Source organism: Castor canadensis, chromosome 11 (assembly GCF_047511655.1).
Source record: "Castor canadensis chromosome 11, mCasCan1.hap1v2, whole genome shotgun sequence".
NCBI classification, from domain to species: Eukaryota; Metazoa; Chordata; class Mammalia; order Rodentia; family Castoridae; genus Castor; species Castor canadensis.
In genome coordinates, this window is record NC_133396.1 from 82,894,354 (window position 1) to 82,914,357 (window position 20,004).

General features: G+C 42.5%; 1 long non-coding RNA gene and 1 pseudogene across 1 annotated transcript; one reads left to right on the forward strand and one right to left on the reverse strand.

Annotated features, from left to right (window-relative positions):
• The first annotated feature begins 54 nt into the window (after positions 1-54).
• On the forward strand, positions 55-19,123 carry LOC141414089 (uncharacterized). Its single transcript, XR_012439181.1, has 4 exons — positions 55-220; positions 1,650-1,956; positions 7,574-7,667; positions 18,750-19,123. It is a non-coding gene; the product is annotated as an uncharacterized lncRNA (long non-coding RNA).
• On the reverse strand, positions 10,547-11,253 carry LOC141414088 (transcription factor BTF3-like; annotated as a pseudogene).
• Positions 19,124-20,004: the final 881 nt, after the last annotated feature.

The following is a 20,004-nucleotide window of genomic DNA, read 5'->3' on the forward strand; positions in this document are numbered from 1 at the left end:
CGAAATACTAACTGCTTACTATGAAAATGCAGCTTCTTCCCCAGTCTTCACATCTTACCAGATTGCCTCGCCTAAGCCTCTCAGATATAGAAATCCTGGAGATGCGAGATCTACAACATATCCTGTTGTGGAATATGTATCTGGAAGGAAGATTCGCAGAGCAGCCGACTGCAATTACTTCTGGGGAGTGTGACTGCCTTCTGTACTTTTATTTTAATCTGTAAGTACATATTGCCTATAATTTTTAAAATTAATTTTAAAGGAGTACAAGTACAGTCAGTCTGCTGTACAAGTATATAATATCTTAGGTTCTAAGACCTCTGGGACTTCTTTATTTAGAGAAAAAGTATACAGAGAGCCAATCTGGCATTCTTCCTGTAAGGATGCTCTGGAGTGGATGTGGCATGCACTGTAGTTATCTCCCAATTATCGGCTAATTGAGGAAAGGGATAGCTTGAGGAAATAAAGTTGAAATTGGGCTTTTCCTTTCCAAATTTTCATGACCATTTTAACCCAATCAGTTAGGCAGATACATTAATTGCTTCCTCTGAATCTCTTTGGATATAGATTATAAAGCCGACTACTTCAAAAGGATTGGCTTTCACTTCTCCTCCTTTCATTTCTCTGATCTTGCTCCTAGGACAAGTGTAAATCCAAAAGGCTAACAGCAGAGGAACGAAGATTTGAAGCTTAGCTGTGTGAAATTATCGGATCAGATTGTGCCGTTTCCATTTTCAAGGGCAGCAAAATGTTGATTCCACTTAGTTCTGCTTTTAAAGTTGAATGAAAAACAAAAGAAAAATACACTAATGTAAAAATACAAAAATCTAGAATTGGAACACACAAGCTGCCTCTTTCATCTCCCCTTCCCCTCTTGACCCTCACTTATGCACTTGGTGAACTGATTGTCCTTGAAGACTTTGGTCCGGGGTTTCCTGCTGTGCCCTGCCCCCCCAGCTTCCCTTCTCTCCACCCATCCAAAGCCCACCTGTGCCTCAGTCCTGGTATGAGGACTGAAGCACTGTTTTTTCATCTCTGTTCTCTTAAAGTCTCTTTTTGAGCTTTTTCTCTTCTTATTCTATTTCATCATTTGCACCAATTCCCCATTGCTGCCCCCAACTAGATTGTAACTTCCCTCAGGGCAGGGTCTGAGCCATATTCATATTGGAAGTATCAGTGCCTGGTGCAATAACTGGTGCATAGTAGGTACTGATAAAAGCTTGTTTAATGAGTGAAGCTTAGAACTGTTCAAATGCATCTCATATGCTATGGATCTATTCGTAACCCCATCTCTACATCATTGGGGAAGTCCATGGAAAGCACTCCATTGTGAAGGTCCCTCGGGGAAGGGATTCTCTGAGACAGGTGCAGTCTTGTTTTGCATTGGCATGCTGGCTAGAGTTCAGAAGCTGGTCTGCATTTCTGCGTCTGTTGGGTATTGGTTGGAAGTGCTTTTTGTAAATGCCTCATTTTGCTATTTCCCTGACATTGTTTTTCTGAGAAACTAGAATAGATCTTTGCAACTAATGGGGCGAGACAATGTGTATTCCACACGCACCTTTTGTTATTTGTTGGCTTAACTGCACACAGCATTCTGGATAAGCTAGCTTAGGAGACACAGTGACTCATGTCATTTTCTCTGTAACCAGGGTGACCTAGAGCACTTCAGGCTGGGAGGAAATTGGTTTCTCGCACACTGGCTTTGTAGCTCCAACTGCAGACGAGTCTGGGCACCATCTCAGCATCTATCAACATGACTGAATTAGTTGCTGCTCTATCTGATATTAATAGCAATGGCGCCTGGCTACAGGAAACCTTCCCTGCTTGGCTGAAAGAGGTTGTGACCTACTTGCACATGGATTTAATGGGAGCGTGAAAATCTGCATCTGACTGTAGCTTTAACATCACCAATTAGAGACACAGTAACATGAACTGGGCAACCTCTTTCAAAACCCAGTGAGTATGAAGCTATTAACTACTCAAATGTTGTGAATGAGTTTAATGTGTGTTGGTTCTGTTTCTAACATCTAACTGAGATCTACCCAGGAAGTCGGTACTTGGATGGTGAAAGGGAAAATGAAAGAATACAGTAAGTGCCATAGAGAAAGTGATTTGGAAGCACAGGAATTGGTTACTAAAGACCACAAACCTGGCACTGCAGAGAGGACCAGTAAAGGGGCAGGGGACTGAGATGGCCCTTAGCACTTTGAGAAAGGGATGAGTAATAGAAAAGTGCTCAAAAAAGAATTCTGGACCAAGTGTGGTGGTCATGCCTATAATCCCAGCTGCTTGGGAGGCAGAGATCAGGAGAATCATGGTCTAAGGCCAGCAGCACCAGGCAAAATAAACCTCTCAAGATCCCTACCTGAAAAATAACTAAAGTCAAAAGGTAGAGGTTATAGCTCAAAGTGACAGAGTGTCTGCCTAGCAAGCAGGAGGCCCTGAGTTCAAAGACTAGTACTGCCAAAAATTTCTGAAAGACAAAAGGGTAAGATGAAGTTTAGTAAGATGAAGGTTAGTAGGGTGATCTAAGGTGGAACCTGCAGGAACACTAGCAATGATATATGGGCACGACAGAAGAAACTGTGAAGGCTAAATGATTTCCAACAGATTGTAGGGTTTTTTTTTCTTTTTTTTCCCCATTTTTTCAAAGTAATACAGATGCAAAAACATAAAAAAAACACAAAAAAAACCAAGCAAACAACAAAAGCAGAAGGAATTCCACCTCCTGAAGATCGGGGGTTTTGTCTATGTGCATATTCATACACGTGCAGACTTTTTTTTTTGAATGTAGACTATACCTTACTGCACAGACTGTCCTACTGCTGGGAATAGGCTATCTTGACACGATCTGGTAAACTGGAAGTGAGCAATTATTCCTGATCTTTCTGTGGTTCTGCATACTCCATCCTTCCCACCCCACAACTGCCCAGCTGCCAGGAGGTTGATCTCATGCAGGCTGATGGCTGTGAACTGACCCAGGGGCCTCCAATTCATTGACAGGGAAAATGGCTCAACTTAAAACACTGACAAGGCTCTGCTTTGTACATTATTTTGCATATATTTTCTTTCCAAGTATAAGAGGCTTTTAAGTAAGCATGTGAGATAAAATGAAATAGATTGATTAAGGTAATCTATAGCCTAACATTCAGGGCATCCCATTTGTGAACCTAAACCATGTAATCACAGCCTGGGGTAAGAAAGCCCACTCTGCACATGGAGAGAGTAGGTGAGACATACAGAAGGAGACATCCATTCACAGTGGATGTACCTTATTCACCCATCTTTTATGTTTCTCTTCCCCTGACCCCCAGACAAGGTCTTGCCATGTAGCTTAGGTTGGCCTTGAATTCACAATCCTTTTGCCTCCCCCTGCCCAAGTGCTAGGATTACTGGCCTGTGCCACCACGCCTAGCATGTATTATACTTTTGACATTGATTGTTGGGCCAGATGTGTTGAGCCTGAATGTTTCTCAGTAGGGCTCTGTCTCCCCCTCCCTACTACCACTGCCTAAATTTAACCCTCATCCCTCATTTGTTACTACAAAATCCCCAGACCTTTTTGTCTTCCAGTCCCCAGGTTTTTACCCTCTTACTTCTTTCTTACTGTTTGTATTAAGTGAACTTTGTACTGTGAATATACCTGTTGTCATGTTACCTATCACTGTGTAACAAGCAACCCCAAAACTTACTAGTCTAAAACCCACCACCTATTGTGCTTGCAGATTCTGTGGGTCAGGAATTCAAACAGGGCATAGCAGGGTTGCTTTTATCTGCCCCATGGTCAGGTGACTTGAGTGGCGGAGACTGAGGAGCTGGAGTTGCAAGGTGTCCCCTTTCGATGTTTTTGCTTGTGTACCCTGTCCCCTAGTCCGCAACGCTGAAGAACTGGCTAGGCCAGGGCTGACTTGTGCATAGCCTCCCAAAATTGTGGCCCCAGGGTAGTCATCTTTCTTGCTTGGTGACTCAGTGCTTCGAATGCTAGTGTCCCAGGGAGCAAGGTGAAAGTCTCATAGCTTCTCGTGACCCTGCCTCAGAAGTCACAAACTTCATTTCTATGGTATTTCATTGGTCAAAGCAGTCACAAGTGCATCAGAGTCCCAGGGAAGAGAACATAAACTCTACCTTTGATGGAGAAAATGTCAAAAATTTTGTAGCTATGTTTTAGAATGGCCTGTCTATCCCTCTAGCTCGTCAGATACCATCTAGATTTGTGTGATATAAAAGACAATTTTAAAGGATCCATTACACTGTTCAAGTTGAGAGGAAAAGTAGATGTTCATTCCATTCTTCACTCTTACAGAGGGAGGGAAAAAAATCTGATGGGATTGGGGTGATTTTCATTTTCTAAAGAAAATGCCTTCTATTTTCTAAAGTCTTCAGAGACTAAGAGTACTATGGTAGATCCCAAGTTGTTACATTCTAAAAATTAAGTGCTAGACCACTTAACTAGATGCAGGGATGCAAAGAGAAGGTGATATGGGCTCTTCAGTATAAGCCCATTGTCCACCTTCAGGCCATGGAAGAAAGGACAGGTGCTTGGAAGATTGAAGAGGCCAAAACACAGGTTACTTTATAAAGAGTGGCCCTAGTGCTCGTGTTATAGCCTCCCACCCCCCACTCTGCCATGGGAAGTACCCATTACCTTAAACCAAGTAAGGGGACTTCACAAGGATCATTTGCAATCTTGACCTGTGTTTCCTGGAGTATGGGGAGCACAGGGCTGGTAACTGACTTTCACCAGAGAAGCCTAAATGCAAAGGCTAGAATAGAACAAAGACCATGGACTCATTGGCACGTTCACAGAAGGGTGGGCCACAGAGAGAGGAGACCCATTCACAAGCTACCGTTAAAAAGGCACCACCCAAGAAAACCACCTTCAGGGAAAAGCAACTGAACAGAAGAACATGTGAGGTGCAAATGCCACGCCACACAACAACTGTGTCAGTCACGTAAATCTTCCCCCATCCATCCCTGAGGGCCTGACTAGGGAAAGAGAAGTTAGTAGATAGAAGAGGAAGAAAGAAAAAGCTGACCATGCACCCTTTCTTGAAGCTTCCAAGACTGAAGCAAGCCTAGCCAGAGGGGTGACAGATGCTTTAAGATGGATGAAACATTGAAGGTGTAAATATTAGACTTGAAGAGACTTGTACCATTCTCATTGAGAGCATTCTTGTGACTAAATGGAAGCACAGAAGCTAAGAATTTCATTCTAGAATGGGTTTTCTTTTTATCAGTGGTACTAGATTTGAATTCAGGGCCCTGCCCTTGCTAGGCAGATGTTTTACCACTTGAGCCAGCTTTAGAATAGATTTTCAACAGCAGCAGGAGAAAAGATAAAAATGTCACTTCTTCCTAGAGCTATAATGTATCCAGTACATTTAATAAACCTGTTCTACTTTTCTGATTTCCCAATTTTTATTTGAAACATATATTATTTATTATTACTTAAATGCTCATATTATCATATCAATCCTGTGCTTAAAATCTTCTGAAGCCTTTGCATAGTCCTCATGGTCAAAGCTAATTTTAAAAAGTGGCTTCTCATGCTCATCGTGATCTAGCCCCTGCATACCTCTGTAGTCTCCTCTCCCAGCCTCCCCTCTCAGCCTCCCCTCAGTCACATACGTGCTATGGTGCAGCCATATGGACATAAAGGTTCAAAATGCACCATGGTCTTGTACATCTGTCCTCAGCTCAGGCTGTTCTCTGTTCTTCGGATTTGGGAGAACTGAATATCTCCACCTTTGCCCCTTGTCTGAAGGGCTGGCTCCAATCCAACTTTCTTCACCACCACTTTTGCAGACCAACCCTCAGTCACAGAGTTCTTTTAGGTGAGAGGTTGGTCTTTTCAGTTGTATTTCCAGTGTCTGGAAGCAGGTAACACCGTAGACACTCTGCTGCCAATCCTTGAAATAAACCAAATGTGCAAATGATGACTGGTGTTTATTCCGTGTTGAGTAAGCAAGAAAAGACAGGGAAGACCAAGAATCATTGCCTTTGATCATCTAAGTTCTTTGTGCCTTGCTGAAGCAAGACAGAGAGTATCAGGAAAATCTTTGGAAGAGAGATCACCCCTCCTGCTTTCTGCCAGTATTGTTAGAGTGCATCCTCTGCCCAGCTGTCAGCCTGACTACTGATCTGCCAAACATCGATCACTGTTTTTTGTTATTGTTGTTGTTTTCCTGGTATCGGGGTTTGAGCTTAGGGCCCCATGGTTGCTAGGCAAGCACTCTACCCCTTTAGCCATACCTTTTTGCTTTTAGTTATTTTTCAGGTAGGATCTCATATTTTTTGTCTGGGCAGGCTTGGACCACGATTCTCCTACTTATGCCTCCCAGGTAGCTGGAATGACAGGCATGCACCACCATACCCAGCTTTTTTGTTGATATGTGATTGGGCTAACTTTTGCCTGGGCCGACTTTGAACTGTGATCCTCTGGATTTCTGCTTCCTGAGTAGCTGAGATTACAGTCGTCACTATGCATTCAGCATAGTGACTACTTTTACTTGAACTAGACCTTGAAATCTGAAAGGCTATATTCTTGGTTCAGATTGTTGCTCTGTTCCGATTTGATTTTAGTACAACTGTGCTGTAGGTTTGTGACTTTTTCTTGAACTCTGTTCCCTACTGATGAACTTTGACAATATTTGGGGTGATAGACATGGTGTGCAAGGACCCCAAGGAATCTCTTGGAGGAGAATAAAAGATCCAGAAGCCACATGTGTTGGGAATGTTAGAATATACAAAGTTTTGGTAACTTGTCATTTTGCTTGAAAGTTTATCCCATACTTGTATCACTCTCTTTGATTTTTGCAGGCATTTCAATCTAATAAGACCCATTAGTGTTTCTTTGTTGTGCTCTGTTTTATTTAGCAGCAAGCCATCACTTCCTTATTAAATAGAAGGTTATTTACCTAGTCAGATTCAGCTGCTTGTGTTGCAGACTTCCATTCTAACATGATTTACGTCTGCCTCTTGGTGCCATGTTAAGATGAATAGGCAGTCACGGACTTCCCAGAGATTGGAAAGAAGATTAGAATACTTTTTTATTGTAAAATGCTTAAAGTTTTATAAATATTATAGACTTTGAAAATGCATATCATCTGAATTTCACAAAAACCTGTAAAAAAGTGTTATCATAGCATTTTAAAGAGTTTATAAATGGTAGCCTTGTGTGATGGGGCATGTCAATATCCCAGCTACTCAGTCGGAGTCCAGCCCAGGCAAAAGCATGAGACTCTATTTGAAAAAAAACTAAAAGCAAAGGACTAGGGGTGTGGATCGAGGGGTAGATGACTTGGCCTGAATTCAATCCACAGTACTGCTGGGGTTGGGGGCAGGGGATTATAGATGAAGAAAACAAGAACCAGTAAGGTTAGGTGATTTGTCTGAAATTATAGAGTTCTTTAGTACCAGGTCTAGCTAACAGAGTAAACACCGTAAAACACCACATGTACTGGTGTTTGAACTCAGGGCCTGCGCTTGAGCCACGCCTCCAGCAGTTTCTCTATCTTGGTTAGTTCATGTCAATATGATAAGGTCATTAATAACCAACTTTATAATTGCTTAGGGTGAAGAGTTCAGAACAAAATCAACAGTGACCATATCTCCTAGATGACGGTTCTAAAACCCTTCTAAAAGGTGCCTGGATCCATCTAAGAAAAGTAAACATTACTTTCTTGTTTATTTCTTTTTTTTTAAAGTATCTTTTTTTTGGGGAGGTGGTGGTACTGGGGTTTGAACTCAGGGCCTCACACTTGCTAGGCAGGTGCTCTACCACTTGAGCCACTCCGCCAGTTGCATTGTTTTTCTTGAAGTCTGCAGAATATTTGGTTCAAATAATTCTAATGATGCATTTAAACACATCCTCTGTATCTTTAACCAATAGCCACACTCTCTTTCCTTTGGCAGCAGAATTTGGCCTATGGTTTATTAGAAAGAGAATTTTTTTTCCTTAGAGAACTTCTTCTAGTCTGTGCCCTGTGATAAATTTTCAGGACAAATTAAGGAGAATTGCCGTTATGCAGCATTTGACATTAGTTCATTTATTCTAGTTATGAATTCTTGTTTTTATTTAAAGATCGAATGTAGCTTGTTAAATATAAAAGATAGGATTCAAGTCCCTGTTCTGCTATTTTCTAGCAATAAGCTTGGGCAAATTACTTAAACCCCTGGAGCCTTAGTTTCCTCATCTATCAAGCTAGTTCCAATACTTCTAGGGATTATGAAAATTTCTTGTTGCCTCCCTACCTAATTTCCATTTGGAGAGCCTCCTTCCCTAGTCTCTGTCCTCTGATCTGGTTGGGGCTCCATCCCCTTTTCTCAGGGGAGTAGCACATGATCAGTACCCGCTGGCCATGAGGCCAGTTCAGGGCTGAGCACATGACCACGTCTAATTCCAGTGCAGCTGAGCACTCAGGAGGAAGCACTCAAGTGCCGCTCCTGAGCTCTGCTATTTCCTGCTGAAATAGAGTCTCTGGGAGATTGTCTGGCTGGAGCAGATTCAGCCACCTGCCCCCACAGAGAAACTGAGAAGGAAGCCAACACACAAAGGAAGGTGGAGCCCAGCCAGGAGAGAGAGCGAGACAAGGTTCTGATGACATTGTTTAAGTCCAGTCATATCTGAAACCAGCCCTGGGCCTGAACACTACAGTTTTTTGCAAGGAAATCAGCACCCTTTACAAATATACATTTGAAAAAAAAAAAGAAGAAAACAATTATACATTTGATTCAGATTAATCAAGAGAACCCTAATGATATTCTGCCTAAAAGTGAGAATTAAAGAAAATAATGTATTGTGCTTAACAAAACACCTGGAATATAGTAAGTGCTCAATAAAGGTTCACTTCACTGTGAACTCATTCTTGGGGTTTAGTTCAGAAAAGAAGGGACTCCATGCTTACTTTGAATATCAAGAAATCTTTTCCAGGCAGGGTAAAGACAGTCTAAATTTCATGAAATACAATATTGCAGATTCCCAGAAAGCTTTCCTGCCTCCCAAAGCCTATTTCTCTTTGCTTGGTACTGATGGTTCTAGACATCAAAAATAGTCATCAATCTCTTTAAGAACTTTAAAAAGAAGTTTGTGCTTATGCCACAGCACCTGTGTGAACGAACTCATTACCCTCACTCCTGAAGGCAGATTTTGTTGTTGTGCTGGGTGGGGGTACATTGTGGCAGTCACAAAAGTTCTTACAATATATAAAATATATCATTCTTGAATTCGCCCCATCCACCATTCTCCTTCATCCTCCCCTCCCCCATTCCTAGAAGGCAGATTTTGATAGTGGCCTATAGAGATACAGAGTCCACTGGTTGCCCCAAGAGGAAAAAGGGACAACAGCCACACCCAGAGGAGACCACAGGACTCCCCCACAGTATTGCTCTGGCTGTCCTCGCTAGGCACCCTCAAGACCTGAGAGTTCAAAACACATATCATAGTTTTCAATTTAAAGAAAGAGAGTTGGCTAAAATGGCCTGGCAAACCTTGGCTAATCAAGCACAGCCTATAACCCAGTCCTCCTCCTCTGCCCAGGCAGCCCCAGATCCTGCCCTTAGCCGCACAAGGCCTGAGGGAGCCAAGGCACAGGGTGGTAGCCAAAAGGCAGGGGAAGCATCTTGAGGGGGCCTGGGGAGGAAGGCCATGGTGACAGGAGAATCAAAAGTGTTCTCTTGACGGTGTACCTTGATCAAGGCAGGTACCTTGGTCACCTGTGTTTCCCACCTATCAAGGAGATGGTTGGAGACAAGGAACAGAAAAGCTGCCTGAACTAAGTACACAGAGAATATTTTAAAGTTCTGTCAGAACAAGGGCACCTGTGCCCCTGGGTAAGAACCTGAGTCATATTTCAAAGAATAGGTGGAGCTTCCTGGAAGCCACAGTGTAAACAACTTCAGAAGTCTGATTTAACCCTAGAAGTTTTGATTTCTTCCTTCCTTCCTTCCTTCCTTCCTTCATCTTTCCTTTTCTTTTCCCCCCTCACTTATAGCCCTAGTTCTCTTCTTTTTAAGCATGCCTACCTCCCTCTACCATCCGTCCAAGTCTTATTCTGCTGGTGAGAGCAGTTTCCACGTCAAAGTCCCCATTCTGTGACTACATAGACATTTTCTGCCTCTTTTCATTTGCTAGCTAATAACTGTCAGGCAGGCGGCCAAAGATTTGTGACACCTGCTTCACTTAAATGACCCTGAACCACTCTTAGCTAGGTGAAAGCACAGAGTTCCAGAGAAGGTAGAATTCTACTTCCTGAGCCAGGTGGCTTATGGAAATGGAGTTTTTAAAATTTGTTTTGTTTTGTTTTAGCTAGGCAAACAGTTTGATTAGCCTTTGCATCAAACTTTGTTCTCAGGCTTCTTCAGCTTAGTTAGGTGCAAAGAATGAATTGTGTATAAGCAAAAACTGAAAAGAGCTAAAGTGTCCAACAGGCTTGGGCTTAAAAATACTAGAGATCTAGATTTTATCAGATCCATAAAAAGCAGTCATAATATAAAATAGCAGCTCCTGAACTCCTTCAAGATTTATCTTCTTCAGAAGTTGACTCATTCAGTTTGCCTCATTTTTCGAAGTCGGATCAAAATCCTCCAGCTGTAATCCTAGCTACTCAGGAGGCAGAGATCAGGAGGATTATGGTTCGAGGCAAATAGTCCACAGAGAGCCTATCTCAAAAATACACAAAAAAGGGCTGGTGGAGTGGCTCAAGTGGTAGAGGGCCTGAGTAACAAGCATGAGGCCCTGAGTTCAAACTCCAGTACTGCCAAAAAAAAAAAAAAGAAAGAAAAAAATCCTCCATGGGATCTGAAACTTCATCCTAATTTCCCCCTCTCAAATAGCAAGTAGTGCTTCTCCGTCCACAGATCATTTGGGCAGAGCTTTAGCCAGGCTCCTTAAACTAGTCAGTCTGTCTGCACCAAGCTGTCTTAAGAGGCTGGGAAGCATTTCTGCCCACTTCTTTGTCTCAGCATGGCCTGTGATGGTGAAAGTGTTTTCTGCCAGAGATGCCTGAACTTTAGGGTTGTTAAAGTGAATCACTTTATAAACTTACTCGCCTCTTCAATACCAGAGATTTTGTCTACCCTTAATCTCTTTAAGGAGAATTGAAGTTTGCTTTTTTTTTTTTTAAATATCATCAGCTATAAATGTAGCTGTTCTGTGAACCACCTTCATCTTTCTGCCAGCAGTTCCTTTCCATCAATGGGCACTTGTGCCTGCAGTTTGCCGAGTTTTTTCTGGCTCATGACAGTTTCTTTCATCTTGTATGAGAAATGGGACCACACTGTGGACTAGGGTTGGCACTCAGGGGGTCTGGGGCAGACCAGCTGAGATGAGGTACACACAGTGGAGACTCAAGATGGCAGCTCAGAAACAGAGCTTTTTAAAAGAATTTAAAGAGAATCAAATGTGCATGAATGTTATTTAAGGTCAAGAACCTGTGTCACCTAAAATTATTTTGTATTTGCTTCCCACGCCCTGGGATAAATTGCAGTCTGCATTTTATCATTTTCTACTTCATATTCTTTTATCCTTTCCTTCTCTATCTCACTGCTTGAATTTGAATAAATTTTCTGTACACATCCCCCAACTAGTATTTGCCCATTACAAATCAGTGTTTCGGAGTCTCCCTCTACCACCACAAGCACAGGATAGTTTATCTGACAGCAAGAAAATGTGTGCAAGATGTCCTGGAGCAAAAGAGAATTATTTATCACAGATACCTTAGAAAAGAATATTATGAAACTAAACATCAAATTAGAGTATTTCGGCTTCTTCAAAATCACATTCCTTAGAAGATAGACAGCATCGTAAATAAGTGAACAAGCAACCCAATCCCACTATTTAGAAATATTTTTATATACTAAGGAATCTTTTATCTGGCTCTCTGATGAAAGTAACGATTTTAGTTGGAGAGTAAGCAGAGGCAATTATCTGAGGACTGAAAGTAGCAGTACCATTTGAATCAAAAGATTCATTCAGTAAATATTTATGGAACAACTACAATACACTAAGAAACGTCAAGGGCAATTGGCTGAGTGAGAGGATCAGGTATGGCTTTACAAAGCTGGTAATGCTTCAAGTTGAGTACTCCAAAAAATGGGAGCTGTAAGATTATCAAGGGGAAAAGAATATTCCAGGTGGAGAACAGTAAGTGCAAAACTGTTCTGGGAGATGTGACAGGTTCTGTAAAGGTAGGGTCAAAGACTGATATAAAAGGGAGTGAGTAGCAGAGAATTAAGCCAACAGGGAAGGTAGAGACCAACTCACAAGAGCCGTTCTAGGTTGAAGCCCGCACTGTAGGTTACTATCACATAAGCCGTTTCTCCTTCTTAACAGAACTTTGATTTTTTTTTTTTTTTTTGGTTCAAGTAGTAGAGTGCCTAGGGCCAGAGTACAAATCACAATTGGCCTTAGTCAATTGTTTTGATGCAATTTGTGCTGCTGTAACAGAGTACCAGAGACTGTAATGTATAAAGAAAATAAATTCATTTCTTACAGCTCTAGAGGCTGAGAGTCCAAGATCAAGAGGCCAGCACCTGCCAAGGGCCTTCTTGCTTTGTCATCCAAGGAGGAAGGCTGAAGAACACGATTGGAAGGGGGAAGAGAAGAGAAAGAGGAAGAGAGAGAGAAGGAGAGGGAAAGAAGCACAAAGAGAGGGAGAGAGAAAAGAAAAAGGAGAAGGAAAGAGGGAGAGAAAGAGAGAGGGAGAAGGAGGGGAAAAGAAAGAGAGAGTGAGGAGAGGAAGAGGGGGACCAACTTCACTGTCTTATAATAAAGTCATTGCCAGGATGATGGCATTAATCCATTTGCATTCATGATTTTGGCCTTCTTGGCCCAGATACCCCCTCATTAGGCTTCACCTTCCTAAACCTCTGAATTGGGAATCAGTTTTCAACCCATGAACTTTGGGGGACACATTCAAACTATGAGACTAGTCTTAACAATCTTTTTCTTACCTTGGCCTAGGGCTTGATATGGCATTAGTTCTGGCCTAAGAAATATAAAAAAATATGATGGAGGACATCCAGGAAAGAGTTTCAACTCTGATTTTAAGTCTCTAACAGGAGCTCCTGTTTTCCTCCTTCTCTTCCTTTGTGACATGGATGCTGTTGTATGAGGATGTGATCTCTAGAGTTATAATAGCCGTATTATAGTGAGAAGCCTGAGGATGAAAAAGAAAAGACAAAAAATGATGGCTCTCCAACACCACAGAGTTGCCAAACCAATTGTAAGGGTGTCTACTTAGCTCAGAAAACAATAAATGTTCTTTAGGTTAAAGCCACTGCTAGTTGGGTTTGCAGTCAAATTTGTCGTAACTACTGTGGTGCCAAGGATGACATTTGTATGGATGGAGTTTGAGTCTTATCATGAAGAGGACTGGGAGCTGTGGGAAGGTTTAGGTAGGGGAGTGAGTTGTCAGATTCGTGCTTAAAAATCATTATGGGAGCCCGGCATCAGTGGTTCACACCTGTAATCCTAGCTACTCAGGAGGCAGAGATCAGGAGGATCGAGGTTTGAAGCCAGCACATCTAGGAAAACCCTTCACCAAAAAAGGACTGGTGGAGTGGCTCAAGTGGTTGAGTGCCTACCTAGCAAGAGTGAGACCCTGAATTCAAACCCCAGTGCCACAAAAAAAAATAAATAAGTAAATACATTTTTTTAAAATGCGGTCTGTTGTGTGCAGAATGAACTGGTGATGGGAAACCAAGGGAGAAAGACCAGTTATGAAGCTACTGAAATGTGTCCTAGGGATTAGATGGAACCTAAGCAAAGGCAGTGGTAATGATAATGGTGGTAGGGTAAGTCTGAGGATATTTTAAGTCAAAATAATATAAGTTAGTGACTCCTGGGTGTGAGAGGTGGGGAAGGAAGATCGGAGACTCAAGGATGGCTCTGGGCTTAGTTAACAGGAGATTGAACATGAATTCTGGCTTTGTCACAAGCTAGCTAAGTGTTCCCTGGTTAGTTTCCTTATTACAAGGGGACCCAATTAAAAATATGACAGCAGTTAGACCTCGTCTCTCCTGACAGCTCCAATTCTCAGAAGCACTTTTTCCCCCCTTGAGAAGGCTGAAATAGGCCAGGACAACCACTTGGGGCAGGAAAACCCCCTCTTCCTTGACTGGAGCCTTGCATTTATTTGTGTAGAGTGGGGTGCAGGCAACGCTGAGCTTTGGTCTGCCTTTTTAAACTAACAACAGTTTGAAAACGCTCAATGGTGCATAGGTGATCATGTGGGTTAAAACAAGCCAAGCATAGTTTCCCACTCTCCAGAGTTATTTATTTGCTTGCTTGTTTATTTATTTATTTATTTGGCAGGTCTTACTATGTAGCCCAGGCTGGCCTGGAACTTAAGATCCTTCTGTTTCCTGCTGTCAGAGTGTCTCAAGTGGTAGAGTGCCAGAAGAAGAAGGAGAAGAAGGGGGGGAGGGGGAATGAGAGGAGGAGGAAAAGAAGAAGAAGAAGGGCACTTTTTTTGTGTTAAGTATTTTTGCGATAGGGGCTCTTGAACTGTGCCTGGAATGGCTTTGAACTGTGATCCTCCTGATCTGTGCCTCCTGAGTAAACAGAATTATTGATGTGAGCCACCAGTGCCCAGGCCCAGACTATTTTTTACTGAATTTCTCAAACACAGCCTTGTCCACATCCCCTTTGAATTCACTACTGGGCACAGAGGTCTTTATCACTGGGATCTCCTAACTGCTTTGAAGAGGAGCCATTTGCACTCAAACTCTTCCTTTTTCACGGAAGTAAGAAACAATAGAACAGGTAAAAGTACTGTCCTTCCCCTGAGGGGAATGATGCAAACCAGGCAGAAAGCCCAGAGACTGTTGCCAGGATACATGGCTGCTTGGGTGGCAGAGGTCACAGACCATGGAAAGGGTTTCTTTCACAAATGACTAATTAGTTTTGTTTTCTTTGTCCTTATAGAAGAATTTCCTCAGGTTTACCAAGACGTCCTACAGTTCAAAGTCATCATCTCTCCCATTCCTATACAACTTTTATATTAGTTTTTCCCATGATCTCATTTGATGGGGGAAGGATGCAAAGGTCCAGACCCTTGGCACAACTGAGGACAACTCTGAAAGGCCAGGCTAGCCCCAGACTCCCTGTGGGATCAGTCGAGGCCTCTGTTGCAACTGTACTGCAATTCAACTCCCTCTGCCTATGTCACTTAGGCCCTTAGGGTCCTCCTGCCAGCTCCCTAATGAAACTTATGCATGTATCAAAGAAAAGCTGGAGCTAGACAGTAGACAAGGTGGTAAAAACAGATTTTACACTGGAACTATTATAATAAAGGAAGGAGAAATCAAGACAGAGCTGAGCTCAATCCTGAATTCACCAAGGACAAATGGGGATTTATAGCCAAGAAGCAGGGTGGAGTTTCCATGAATGGCAAATTACTAAAATGAACAAGCCGGGGGTTAGGGGATTCTCAATGGGACTCTTGCTGAAAGCAGATCAGGATGAGTAGATACCACCTGGGAGGGGGTGGCGGATCCTCCTGCCTCAGCCTCCCAAATGCTGGCATTTTAGGTCTAAAACTCTGCTCTTCGAAGGCCACTAAAAGACAAGTCACAGGGCTGGTGAAGTGGCTCAGTTGGTAGAGTGCCTGCCTCGCAAGTGTGAGACCCTGAGTTCAAACCCCAATACTGCCAAAAAAAAAAAAAAAAGACAAGTCACAGATTAAGAGAGAATATTTGCCAAAAACACATGTGATAAAGGATTTATATCTAGAACACAGCATTCTCACCAAGCAAACAACTCAGTTTTCAAAATGAAGAAAAGTTACCTTCATCAAAGAGCTTATAGAAAGAGGCTCAACGTCATTACGGATTAGGGAAATGAACATTAAAGCCACAAGGAACTATCACTGCGTACTCATTAGTATGGCTAAACAGCCAGCAAGCCAAACCCCGATGCTACCAAATGCTGACAAGGACGTGGAGTAAGGTGAATCTTACACATTGCTGATAGGAATACAACGACACTGGAAATAAATTTAGCAGATTTTTTCTTTCCAGTACTGGGCTTTGAACTCAGGGCCTTCACCTCAAGCCACTCCACCAGCCCTTTTCTGTGAAGGGTTTTTTTGAGATAGTGGTTTACAAACTATTTGCCATGGCTGGCTTCGATCCTCCTGATCTCTGCCTCCTGAATAGCTAGGATTACAGGAGTGAGTCTCCAGTGTCTGGCTATCTGGCAGGTTTTTTTTTTGCGGGGGTGGGAGGTGTTGATGTTACTGGAGTTTGAACTCTAGGCCTCGTGCTTGGGAGGCTGATGCTCACCCATAATTATTTATTTTTTTTAGTTTTTTTTTCTTTTATTATTCATATGTGCATACAAGGCTTGGGTCATTTCTCCCCCCTGCCCCCACCCCCTCCCTTACCACCCACTCCGCCCCCTCCCTCTCCCCCCCCTCAATACCCAGCAGAAATTATTTTGCCCTTATTTCTAATTTTGTTGTAGAGAGAGTATAAGCAATAATAGGAAGGAACAAGGGTTTTTGCTGGTTGAGATAAGGATAGCTATACAGGGCATTGACTCACATTGATTTCCTGTGTGTGTGTGTTACCTTCTAGGTTAATTCTTTTTGATCTAACCTTTTCTCTAGTTCCTGGTCCCCTTTTCCTATTGGCCTCAGTTGCTTTTAAGGTATCTACCCATAATTAAAAATACAAGGTTTTCCAAACAATGGCATTCAGAACTCCAACTCTGCAGTTCTTTTTTTTAAAACATTGACAGAGGATTTTTTTTTTTTTTCCTTTTATTCATATGTGCATACAATGTTTGGGTCATTTCTCCCCCTTCCCCCGCCCCCAGCTCTGCCCTTCTTGACATCATTTGCCTCCTTCACCTAGCTCTTATGCAACTCCCTTCCATGTATGATGGCCAGACTTTTGCTGGCAAATAACTGGAATCCCAAAGAAAACAATTCAGCAGACTTTGTCCTTCAGGTCCCTATCCATCCTGGAAACAGACGCTGGCCTTGTGTGGGACATGGGCTCACTTGTGCTAGGAGGTGCAAAGTTGTATGATTGGCAGCCCAAAGCACACAGAAAGGGGAAGGGGAAATTAGCAAAGGAAGGAATGGCCCAAAGATAGAAAAAGATAGTAGATGTTTGTCACAGAGCTGCAGGTTTGGGAGGGTGTGGAATTTATATGACAAATTAAAAAATCATCCTGCTAGGGGATTCCTTCTCTTTTGGCTAGTTAGTTTTTTGTCCACTTAACTAGGGTACAGGATCTGCAGATTGCTAGTAGCATATAACTTCTGGGGTATCTGTGAGGGTCTTACTGGAAGAGGTTAACATTTGAATTAGTAGGCTGAATAAAAATAATCCTCCCTTACAATGTGGGTGGACATCATCCAATCCAATGAGGGCCCAAATAAAATAAAGGGGCAGAGAAGGGGTGACTTCTCTCTTGTCTTAAGAGACAGAGGTTTTTGTTCTTCATTTTCCTACAGTGCTGTGGATCAAACCCAGGATTTTGTACATTTAAGCCAAGTACTCTTCTACTGAGCTACACCCCCAGGCCCTTTCTCTCCTTGAGCGGGGACATCCATCTGCTGTTGGTCACTGGCCCTCATAGTTCTTGAGTCTTTAGACTCCAGGACTTACTTCAGTAGGTCCTCTGGTTCTCAGGCCTTGAGACTTGCACTCAATCACACACCTGGGTCTCCAGCTTGCAGACAGTTGATCGTAGGACGTCTCAGCATCCAGAATCTCCTAAGTCAATTCACACAATCGTTACATGCATTTATTTATTTTTATGTGTCTTATTGGTTCTGTTTCTCTGGAGGACACCAATGCAACTTCCTCTGAGACGGAGGGAATGAGTTAAAGGTGGATGAGGCAACCCAGGCCGTTCACAGCTGTCAGAACCTATTTTCTCTATCAAGTAAGAGGTACAGTCTTTGGCCAAGAGTAAGTGGTGAGGGAAGAGATAGGGGACTTGAAAAAGTCACATAGGATTTAGAAGGAACAATTTGGGAAGGGTCAAATAAAAGGATTGCCAAATGGTTCCAAGGTTGGACATTGAAAAATCTTCCACCTGTCTCCCAAGGCTCAGTCAAATATGCTTTCCATAAAATTGTACCCCATCGGAAGTTATGTCATGCTCCTCTAAGCTTCTTGGCATTTGGGGCCATTCCTTTCAGTGTTTCCACAGCTCCAAGTGTCCAAGCCCATTCAATCACACCCTGAGTTTAGAGAGTGTTGGGGAGTGAGTCCATGTACTGATTACCTAAGGTTCCTGAGTTTTGGACAGCATGTGGTAAAAGTTGGGAGAGATACTTACCCTAAAATATATCAGAATCTATTTAGTTTCTGAGTTTAGGTAGCAAAAGTTTTGATAGTGAGTTTGGTTAGTGAGGATAATACAGGGTCATGTATGTGTGTGTGTGTGTGTGTGTGTGTGTGTGTGTATGTTTGTGTGTGTGTCTTCAACAGGCACATGCTTGCTATATTATACTCTCCCAAAGGCAAACATCTTATCTGACTGGTCTTTACATTTCCAGAGGTCTTCCCATGTGCGAAGTGCTCAAGGTTTGTTAAATGAATACATAAAAACTTCCAGCCTCTCCTTTCCCCATTTTTCTTTGTCTCTGCTAAACTTCACTGTTCCACAAAAATAATTTAAGGCAAAACAAAGGAATAACTTTAAAGAACTGCTCTGTTGTTGGGAACACTTCCAACTGCAATTATAATCACGTGCTTTGCTTTTTTGTTTTTTCTGCCCCTCCTATCAGAGAAAACATGAATCAATTTCAGGAGCTAGATTCTGCTGCATGTTTAAAGTGTTCTGGCTTCCTGTCAAATGGATGTTTCAGGAGCATGGAAAATCGCTTTGTTCTCCACACAAATGAAGTCATTTAAGCAGCACAGAGTTTCGATTTCTGATTACCTTCTGGAAGGTAGTGCATTTGGAAATGTAAGGCTTTCTTATTCCTGATTGCTGAATAAGGACTACCTGAGTGGTAAACCCCGCCTTGACCACCTCAGTGTCTTGAGATAAGGGAGCCCATTGTTTATTGTACCTGAAACCTGTTTCCAATGCAAGGATTCTACACGCCTTCCTTCAGAAGGAACGACAATAACATGTAACCTTGAACTTACACTTACACCTCTGCTGCTTGTTCCTCATTCGTAACTGTATCCTCAGACAAAGCTGAATCTCTTCCACGCCAAAAAAAAGATTAAAAGATTCTGATGATGCCTGGGAAGTCTTTGTTTCTGCATATTTGTTTGTAAATTAGGCTGACGCTAACACGGAGTCGGTGTCTGATAAATATTCATTGAAGGAGTGGGTGAGTAAAGAAACAGACTCCAGTGCAGGGATTAATAGAAACATTTTCCCAGGAGGAGACAAAGAAATAACGTCTCCAGACTCTACCTTTTCTAAGCACCCTAGAACTGAGTTAATAAGCTCAGGGATTTGGAGAAAGAGGCAAAATATGCACCTTGAAAATGGACTCGGGATGGATGGAGGGTAACCAAATCCAAAGTCAGCGTATCTATATTTAATTCAAAACAGTCAAAATGTTATTTGTCTAACTAGGAACACACAAGGAGGGAAAGACATTGGATTTAATTTCTATGTAGCTCTGTGGGTTTTTTCTTTCTCTTTTCTTTCTGTTTTGTTTTGAGGCAGAGTCTCACTATGTAGCCCAGTCTGATCTGAAACTTTCAATTCTCCTATATTAGCCTCCTGAGTGCTGAGATTATAGGTATGTACCACCAGGCCTGGCTAGCTCTGTTTTTTGCCATTCTTCTGAGCCTGTTTCCCCATTTCTAAAATGAATGTATCTCTGCTGTAGTTTGGACCTTAAATATCTGCCAAAGATCCATGTGTTAAAGTCTTGGTTCCCAGACTGGGGCTAATGGGAAGTAGTGGAAACTTTAAGAGTTCAGACCCTGCCAGGAGCCGGTGGCTCACCCCTGTAATCCTAGCTACTCAGGAGGCAGAGAACAGGAGAATGGCAGTTCAAAGCCAGCCCGGGCAAA